Here is a 10,190-nt window from a genome sequence, read left to right on the forward strand (position 1 = left end):
ATGGCAATGAAAGTTTGTTTCCACGGGTTTTATAATCCCGGGTGACGTCAGAGCTGCGATGTCTGTTGAGCTGTGCATGTTCAACTGTGCAACCAAAATGGATGACTCCAACAGTAGTACATCAACCAATATTATAATAATGCATTGTCCCTGATATTTATGTCAAAGCAGGGAAAAGGGTAAGTGATGGAGTTTTAGTTTATACAGGAGAAATGCTTTCAATACAGTTAGATATTTGTTGGGTTGAAGAGGTAAGACCATTAAGATTAATAATTTTATTCTAGTTCATCTTTGGCCAGTTCTCAGCACAGCCAGTCAGATAGTAGACCAGATATTAATTGAGATATCATGGCAGAATTAAATGTGCACCTCAACTCTCCTGTTTCCACCAGAACTGTCCGTCGGGAGCTCCACAGGGTCAATATCCACGGCCGGGCTGCTCTAGCCAAACCTTTGGTCACTCATGCCAATGCCAAACGTTGGTTTCAATGGTGCAAGGAGCACAAATCTTGGGTTGTGGACAATGTGAAACATGTATTGTTCTCTGATGAGTCCTCCTTTACTGTTTTCCCCACATCTGGGAGAGTTACGGTGTGGAGAAGCCCCAAAGAAGCTTACCACCCAGACTGTTGCATGCCCAGAGTGAAGCATGGGGGTGGATCAGTGATGGTTTGGGCTGCCATATCATGGCATTCCCTTGGCCCAATACTTGTGCTAGATGGGCACGTCACTGCCAAGGACTATCGAACCATTCTTGAGGACAATGTGCATCCAATGGTTCAAACATTGTATCCTGAAGGTGGTGCCGTGTATCAGGATGACAATGCACCAATACACACAGCAAGACTGGTGAAAGATTGGTTTGATGAACATGAAAGTGAAGTTGAACATCTCCCATGACCTGCACAGTCACCAGATCTAAATATTATTGAGCCACTTTGGGGTGTTTTGGAGGAGCGAGTCAGGAAACGTTTTCCTCCACCAGTATCATGTAGTGACCTGGCCACTATCCTGCAAGAAGAGTGGCTTAAAATCCCTCTGACCACTGTGCAGGACTTGTATATGTCATTCCCAAGACGAATTGACGCTGTATTGGCCGCAAAAGGAGGCCCTACACCATACTAATACATTATTGTGGTCTAAAATCAGGTGTTTCAGTTTCATTGTCCAACCCCTGTATATTTTGATGAAGTTGGCCATTAAAATAGATCTCATGTATTTTTACGGGGTTTATGCATTTTCCTAACATCTTACAAGCAGGGGGCAGTATATTAGCTACATACGTGAACTGCACAGGCTAGGAAGGTACAGAATTTGTTGTTCATGAAACTTTAGAAAAATCTTTAAAGGTCTCAGCTTTCTTACAGCTGTCCTGTTCATGGAAGTGGGGACTAATTCAAAAGCTACAGAAACTCTCACCCTTGTCCTTCTATGAACTGACAGGTCTTTCCTGCTATTATGTTCTTGGGAACAAGGAAGAAGTCCTTTGTGTGAGCATCTGGAGGTGTCAAAATATCAAGGAAGAAGGAGAAAACACAAGGCAAAAGCTCACTTTGGGTTTCTCTGTGGCGCCAAGCTGATGTGAGATCTGAATCTGTTGCTAGGATGCTTATGCAAACATATGATGTGGCCTTCATTTGTAAACTGTTTTGTCTGAAGCTTAAACATGAAATAAAACCCAGAACAAGAAGCACGACAGATTTTGAATCCGTCTAAACCTTGGTAGGGAAGTAAATTGGTTCCATTTCAAGAGTCAGTGAAGGTCACCAGGATTTGGTTGGTTAAACTGTTAAAAATTCTGGGCATCATTATCAGCACTATAAAAAACATAACATTAAACCTCTAAATTGCTTCACAATTAATGTTCTAAAGACAGTTTGCATTACCAAAATTAGAAAGCTGTTGAATCCAACTAAGGTCCAGGGGCCTCATGTACAAAAGAGTGTGCAGCTTTCATACTAAACGTTGGCGGTAGGGAGAAATTGCGAAACTTGCGGCGCACAAAAACATTCAGATATACAAAACTGTGCGTAGACATGTCACCGCATACGTAGCCGTCATACATCCCAATTTACGGTAACTTGGGCACAGCTGCTCGGGTCACTTGAACCGCCCCGTCCCCGCCCATAAATACATGTGCAAAGTAGTATAAATAGCTGGAAGGCACTTACCACGTGTCCAAAATAACCATGACAACGGTGCTGTGGCAGTCAGAGAGAGACCTACACACCATGAGGTAGAGATCAACCGACACAGGTTTTTTAAAGCTGATACCGATTATTTTGAGTCTAGCTGATACCCAATATGTGCTGCTGATTTTATTTTATTTAAATTTTTTTTTTTACTTGAGGCCAATATTCCTTTTTTGACTTCCATTTACATGATAGAAATGACACAATAACAAATGTTACACAGGTCTTCATCAAAAAGAAACATTTACTAACAAAACAAAACATATTAAAATGTACAGCAAACAATGTAGAACCTTTTAAATATATAACAGTAAAACAATCTTAACACGTACATGTTTGCACACTGTAGGAGCATGGGGCTTTTGTGCAAATTACTTTTCTCAGAACATTTGTAAACAGCAAAATAACAAAAATAAACCGTAGTGGGTTTTTTTTTTTTACACTAGGCCATAGTGAGACTGAACTGAGAAAATTTGGTTGACCTCTACCATGAGGTATTTTGATAAATTTACAGCAAGCCAGCAACTTCAGCTAACCTGACTGAAATAAATGTTTGTCGACTCGTAGCTGTTTTGTTTTATAATGTGTGAATCAAATCCTAACGGCGCCGTCTAGCTGCTGCATTGACCTCAATCATAGCTCAATGTTGATCATTGTTATGGCGTAAATATGTCTTCTATATTTCCATCAGGATGACTTTCACCACAAACACGATGTGAAGTACTTTAAATCTTTAAAACAATTCAGGAAGTCACATGAAATAAATAAAAAATTACCTAGAAGCCAGCCATTGTGCACGGAGCCTGCTTGAGGTTGGTTCCCAATGCAACTATTATATTAATTTCCCCCATAGCTATTTATGAAAAAACAAACCCAAACGATGTAATAGTAGTTTTGGTTTTCCAGGGATCATATTATGATGTTTTAAGTAAATTCATTTAATATTGCGGTTTTGTTGAGTTGCAGCTGCCAGTAGTGCGTTATCTGTAGCAACACGGTGCTCTTTCTTGTAGGGATGGAGGATAAATTGGCATGGGAGATATTATCGGCCTATATGTAATTTTTATATCGTCATTGGTCCGATGAGTAAAAATGTTCGCCAATGTATTATTGTTTGGTTTGTGTGACTGCGGGATTCCAAACAGTCCCTGAATGCAGCTGGAGATGCTCCAATTCGCGCATGCGCACGTTAAAGTTCAATGGCAGGTCAACGCTAAAGCCAACATGTCAGATCTGGGAGTATTTTACGGTATACCAAAAAGACAGGCGAAAAGCAATATGCAATTTGTGCAAAGGTGAAGTCATGCGAGGTGGTGAGCTTGCGAGGTCTTTCAATATCACAAATTTAAGAACACATTTGAAAAATAAACACCCATCGGTGTACAATGAATACCAGCAACAAGCTAATGTTAGCAAGCCCGGAGCTACCGCTAAACAGGGAACTATTGCACAAGCACTGGAGAAAACAAAGAAATTCAGCAAAGATTCAGCGCAAGCCATATCTATAACAAAGAGGATAACCGAAATGATTGCGCTGGACGACCAGCCTTTCTCTATTTTAGAGAACACACTGTTTCATCGGCTCATGGAACACATGGAAGCATACCGAATCGCCATTTTTTTTCCGACACTGGACTACCTGAATTATACATGGTTGTTGCTGCACGCATTCGTGAGCAGTTGGATGGAAATGTGACTGCTATCAGCTTTACGACGGACATCTGGAGTTCCACTGTCAGTCAAATAAGTATGTTAAGTCTCACAGCTCAGTGGATTGATGAGAATTTCAAACTAAAACGAGCTGTGTTGCATGCCCACAAATTCACAGGCTCTCACACAGGCGTGCAATTGCCGCTGCATTTGATGACATGTTGGCTCAATGGAACATTTCCAAAGAGAAAGTGCACGTAGTCCTTGGTGACAACGCCGCCAATATGCAAAAGGGACTTGACAAATGTGGTATTAAAAGCCTTGGTTGCATGGCACTCAAACCTCAGTTAGCTGTACACGATCGACTTATTAGCCAGCGTAGCGTCTCTGACTGTGTTGCTATGGGAAGACGTTTAGTGGGACATTTCCAGCATTCACAGCTCGCTACATCACAACTGTGAAACATCCAGACAGAGCTGGGCTTGCTTAACAAGACCCTCCAACAAGATGTCACATCTCGTTGGAATAGTACTCTGTACATGATGAGAAGCTTACTGGAACAGAAACGTGTGCTCAGAGTGTATGGGGCAGATCACGAGTTCCCCGTGTCATTGACTTTTAAGCAACGGAGTCTTATCGAAAACCTGACCACACTGCTGGGCCCATTTGAACAGCTGACGCGAGAAATAAGTTCACAATCGGCTTCTACTGCGGATGTGATGCCCTCCGTTGTGGCACTAAAACGTTTACTAAGCAAGAACATGGACACAGATGCTGGAGTCGGCACTGTAATTCCACCTTATTGGAAGCAGTTAATAAGCGCTTCACGTGAGCTTTCTGTGAACCGCTTTACTACCTGTCAACCATTTTGGACCCAAGATACAAAGATTGTTACTTTCACACTACACTGAAGGCAACTGCCATTAATGAACTACAGCAAAAAGTTCACATGATGACAAATGACAAGGATACAGATAAGGCTCCTGCAGAAGAGGAGGGACCAGTTTACACTCAATGCCATATGTCCGCACAAGGTCCAGAGTATGAAGACAAAGGTGGGTAGGTTTGTTAATGTTTTGAGCAAAGCCAATTGAGTCTAAGATTCATTAAAGGCTATATTTAAGCTATCACTTTCAGTGTCAACATGAATGTTAAAATCCCCCACTATAATAACCGTATCTGTATTTATCACTAAATCAGATAAAAGGTCTGAAAACTGATCTACAAATTGAGAGTAAGGGTCTGGTGGACGGTGCAAAACAACAAACAGAAGGGGTTTTAGTGGTTTGCGATTTGGATGAGGAAAACTAAGGATTAAATATTCAAAAGAGTTGTAGCTATTGATTGGTCTGGGGCTAATCAATAAATCCGACTGGAAGATGGTTGCTATTCTTCCTCCTTGCCCAGTATTTCGAGGAATGTGAAAATTTAAATAATTAGTAGGAGTTGACTCATTTATAGTAACATAATCCTCTTGCTGCAGCCAGGTTTCTGTGAGGCAAAATAAATCAATCTGATTGTCACAAATCAGGTCACTAACTAGCAAAGTCTTTGAAGAGAGAGATCTGATGTTCAGTAAGCCACATTTAATTGTTTTTTTTTTTTTATTGTGAGTTGTGTTTATTTTTATTAGATTTTCCTGATTTCCTCGTTTTAGATTATTTTTTAATCTATTCAATTTTGGCCGCAGGCGAGATACTGTCTTAATAGGGTAATGGGTGGGTAGCAGTACAGAAGCTGCAGAGAGGAGTGTTGAACTACGACCCTGCTTCCTGGTCTGAACCCTGGGTTGTCAGAGGTTTGGAGAACTAATAAATTCGGCCAGATTCCTAGAAAGAAGAGCTGCTCCATCCAAAGTGGGATGGATGCCGTCTCTCCGGATCAGACCAGGTTTTCCCCAAAATGTTCGCCAATTATCAATGTAGCCCACGTCATTTTCTGGACACCACCTAGACAGCCAGCGGTTGAATGACAGCATGCGGCTAAACATGTCGTCACTGGTCAGATCGGGGAGGGGACAAGAGAAAATTACGGACTCCGACATTGTTTTAGCAAACTTACACACCGAAGCAACACTCCCTTTGGTGACCTCTGATTGACGTAACTGGGTGTCATTACCGCCAGCGTGAATTACAATCTTACTGTATTTACGCTTATCCTTAGCCAGCAGTTTCAGGTAGGATTTGATGTTGCCTGTTCTGGCCCCTGGCAGACATTTTACTATGGTCGCTGGTCTCTCTAGTGCCACGTTTCTGACTATGGAGCTGCCAATTACCAGAGTCGGCTTCTCAGCGGGTGTGTCGCTGAGCGGGGAAATCTGTTAGAAACACAGACGGTTTGGTGGAGACCTGTGGGCTGGGATCTAGGACTATACTTTCTACATACCGTCACCCAGCCAACCTGAGGCCCCGGCTGCGTGGGCTCTGCTGGAGGACTGCTATGGGGAGCTAATCTCTGTGGCTAAGGGGCCTCAGCTATCTGCTGGTTTTTCAACAGCGTGGAGCCGGGCCTCCAATTCCGACACCCTCGCCTCCAAAGCTACAAAAATGCTACATTTATTACACGTCCCATTATCACTAAAGGAGGCAGAGGAGTACCTGAACATCTGACAGAGAGAGCAGGAGAGAGGAGGAGACTCAGAGAGAGAAACAGCAGAACGGGTAGCCATGGTGGAGCTAAAGCTAACGCTAAGCTAGCGACCCCTTACCACTACTAGAAAAAAACGTGTAAAACACGTTAAAAGCAGCAACAGAAAGTATGTGTTTTAACGTGCTTATGTATTATAACAAGTAAGAGGTATCACAGTAGAGAGAAATCACATCGAATGAGAGCGCCTTCACACACCAAACAATTCACCGAGTGCAGCAGCAAAAACAGGAAGTGACGAATACGCCTTACCACACCTCTCCACTGTTGACATACATGAACAGACATAACAACAAAATAAAGGATAAATAAAGCATAAGAAAGAAATTAATACAACGATATCACCTAAATATGTTTCTTAAACAGCAACTCTGTCCAAGCTAAAGTTAAAATACTTTCTAATGTGCATAATGTGTTTCAATATTTCCTGTAGATGTTAAGCAGATGCTGATGGTTAAAGAAGAAGCTCATGTAGACCACATACCTTGTGCTGACCTGCATGACTCAAGGCTCCACCTTGAGAGAGAGCAGTTCAATGGGAAGGAGGAGATTGATGCCATCAGTCTTCCAATCACTGCTACTCCCATGCAGAGTGTGAATGATGAACAGTCGCCTCTGCTCTCACAGCTTTATCCAGAACAAATTAATGGCAGAGAACTTTCAGAAGAGAACAGTGGAGAAGAATCCATCAGGATAAAAGATCATGGAGATGGTTCCATAGCCTTAAAGACTGAAGGCACTAAGAAGGATGAGGAGAGCAATAAACTGAAACACTCGGGCTCTGGACTGAAAACTAAGAACATGGACAATGACTGGGAGGAGAGCAGAGCTCATGAGTCAGATGAAAACACTGATAACAAACCCTTTAGCTCTTCTGAGTTTGCTGAACATTTTGTTCACTGTCACTTTATTCAGAAAGACATGATTAATTTAGGAAAAGGGTCTTCAAGCTCACTGGATAACAAGAAATGTTTTGCAGAGAAGAAAAATGTAAAATCCCAAAGGAAAGTCCAGACAGCAGTTAAGTTTAGCTGTGAAGAATGTGGCAAAACATTTGTTGGAAATAAATCTTTGAACACACACATGATAACACACACAGGACAGAAACCTTTCTGCTGTGATTTATGTGGAATAAGATTTAGCCGACAAGCAAATTTAAACATCCACATGAGAATCCACACAGGAGAGAAACCTTTCTGGTGTTGTTTATGTGGAATAAGATTTAGTCAAAAACAAAATTTAAGCAGACACATGAGAATCCACAAAGGAGAGAAACCTTTCTGCTGTGATCTATGTGGAAAAAGATTTAGCCGAAAAGAAGATTTAAACACACACATGAGAATTCACAGGACAGAAATCTTTCTGCTGTGATCTATGCGGACATAGATTTAGACAAAAAGCAGATTTAAACGCACACATGAGAATTCACAGGACAGACATCTTTTTCTGTCACACTGAAATCCATACTTGAGGAAAAATGGCCAAGTTATGAATGGTCACTCAAACCACGCAACTGCATTTGGCTGTTAAATATTTCTGTTGTCATTAAAGGAAACTGTCGTCACTCATTGGTTTCAGCATTTGTCTAGAGGTTAATTTTCATATTTTAGTTGTTATATGTCAGGTTACAGATTTGTTTGGTTGTGTAACTGGTAGCTTCTTTGCCAAGCATAATTTTCTGTATTTATTTATTTTTTTTGTTCGGGGTGCGTTAAGTTTTTACTTATTGTGTATTTCAAACGGGCCTATAGTTTAAAGACTGCCACAAGTGTTGCCAAATCATTTGGCCTGTGTCTGTTGTCCACTGTATTTTGTCGTCAGTGGTTTGGAAGGTGTGGTCCCTGGTTCTAGGTATTGTATGGTGGTTCATTGTTTTAGTGGTGGCCCTGATAGCTTCATTAATCATTCTTAAATTTTGTCTCTGTAGGTAAACCAATGTCTCAGAGAAGTTAAGGAGTGGTATGTACTTTATATGTCTGCAAAAGGAAATGTGTCCTTGGCTGTGTTTAAAAGTTTGGTGACCAATTTACGAATGTTTTTTTGGCTTTGTTGTTTATACCAAAGGAAAGGAGGACCTTGGTCAGATGTTTTAGTCTTCCTTAAAATGTGTTTTACGTGTTTGAATTGGGCCTCTGGGTTAGGGTTAGGGTTAAAGTTGGTTAAAGTCAATTCCTAACTCAGGTTTAAAAAATTTGTGTAATTCTTTTTAAATTCGGGTCACCCATGATTTTGATTTTACTTTTGGGTGGCAGGGTCCAATTTTTATTTTTGTCTCCTTGGAGTTCATGTGTGGTAGAGCTACATCTGTTGAGCCCCCCCGTACCGTTTCTGTTCGCTAGTGCGCTATGTAGGCTGTGTTCTCTCTCCTCTGCTCTTCTCCCTGTACACCAACAGCTGCACCTCCAGTCACCAGTCTGTCAAGCTTCTGAAGTTTGCGGACGACACCACCCTGATCGGACTCATCTCTGATGGTGACGAGTCTGCGTACAGATGGGAGGTGGACCATCTGTTGGACTGGTGCAGCCAGAACAACCTTGAGCTCAATATAGGTAATATGTTAAGAAAAATTGCCAGGCTAGTGGAGGGAGCCAGGGGACTAGGTCCCATAGCCATTTACGCTAGTCTCTACGTAGGCTAGTGGATGTTAATTTGGAAAAGGTTTTAAGTCAGATTGGACGTGTGTCTTGCAGAGTGTGCTGGTGCGTCTGTGAGGCTAATCCCCATAGAAGAATGGGCAGCCTTTGAAGACTCCTGAAGCCCAAGAGTCATCCTTCCCATGTGCTGTTCATGAAAGCAGAAACCTGGGTGGAGCAGATACTTACCGTGCCTCTGGTTTCAAAAACACTCTGTCCATTAACACTGCATGGTGGAACCAGCAAGTCCAGAAAGCTTGAAGCGGTTTCAATTGTTCAATGGAGTTCTCCCCACTAGAGCTCTTGGTGGAGTTTTGGTGCAGTTTTACCAATTGCTATTATATCCTGAATTTGGCTTCATTGTGTTACAACTAGGTTTGAAGTATTTTTCTATGCCTGTCTGTGGTGGGATTTTGCATTGATTTGATTTTACATTTCTGAATATAATCAATCTGTTTCTTATAAAGTGCATTTGGTTGAAATTTAATTGTTTATAAATGAACCAAGTAAAATTAAATTGAGTATAATTGAACTTTTAATATGAATAACTTTAATAAATTGCCATTTTGATTCTCTTTTTTTTTTTTTTATTGACATGTTTCTTTGTTTTATTGCTCTATTTTGCTTCTATTGAATTTAAAATGTGTCCATATTTTTCATTAGTATAAAGCAGAGGTAACGGATTAGCGGACCAGGGTCAGGATCTGGACCCAAGTGCTGTCCAATCCGGACCCAACCTGATTTTCAACATTTATATATTACTGCATGTTGTCCGACAGTGTCTAACTTCACTTGCGCCGTATATAGTGTTAATATGGTTTCTAATTTTCAAATGGTATCAGAGAATGCGTGCTGTAAGCTGATACAGACTATATGCTCTGCATGCCTTGACCCACAGCATGTTGGCAGCAGTGTTGCTAAGCAAAAGACAGCGGATTACATATTACTTTAGTTCATTCATGATTCACAACATTTTCTACGGTGGTTTAAGTCCGAGAAGCTATATTTTTCCTGTAGTTGGGTCAGATCGAGGTCGGTTCATATTCACACCAGAAGCGAATCGGACCAG

Source organism: Girardinichthys multiradiatus, chromosome Y, assembly GCF_021462225.1.
Source record: "Girardinichthys multiradiatus isolate DD_20200921_A chromosome Y, DD_fGirMul_XY1, whole genome shotgun sequence".
Classification (NCBI taxonomy): Eukaryota; Metazoa; Chordata; class Actinopteri; order Cyprinodontiformes; family Goodeidae; genus Girardinichthys; species Girardinichthys multiradiatus.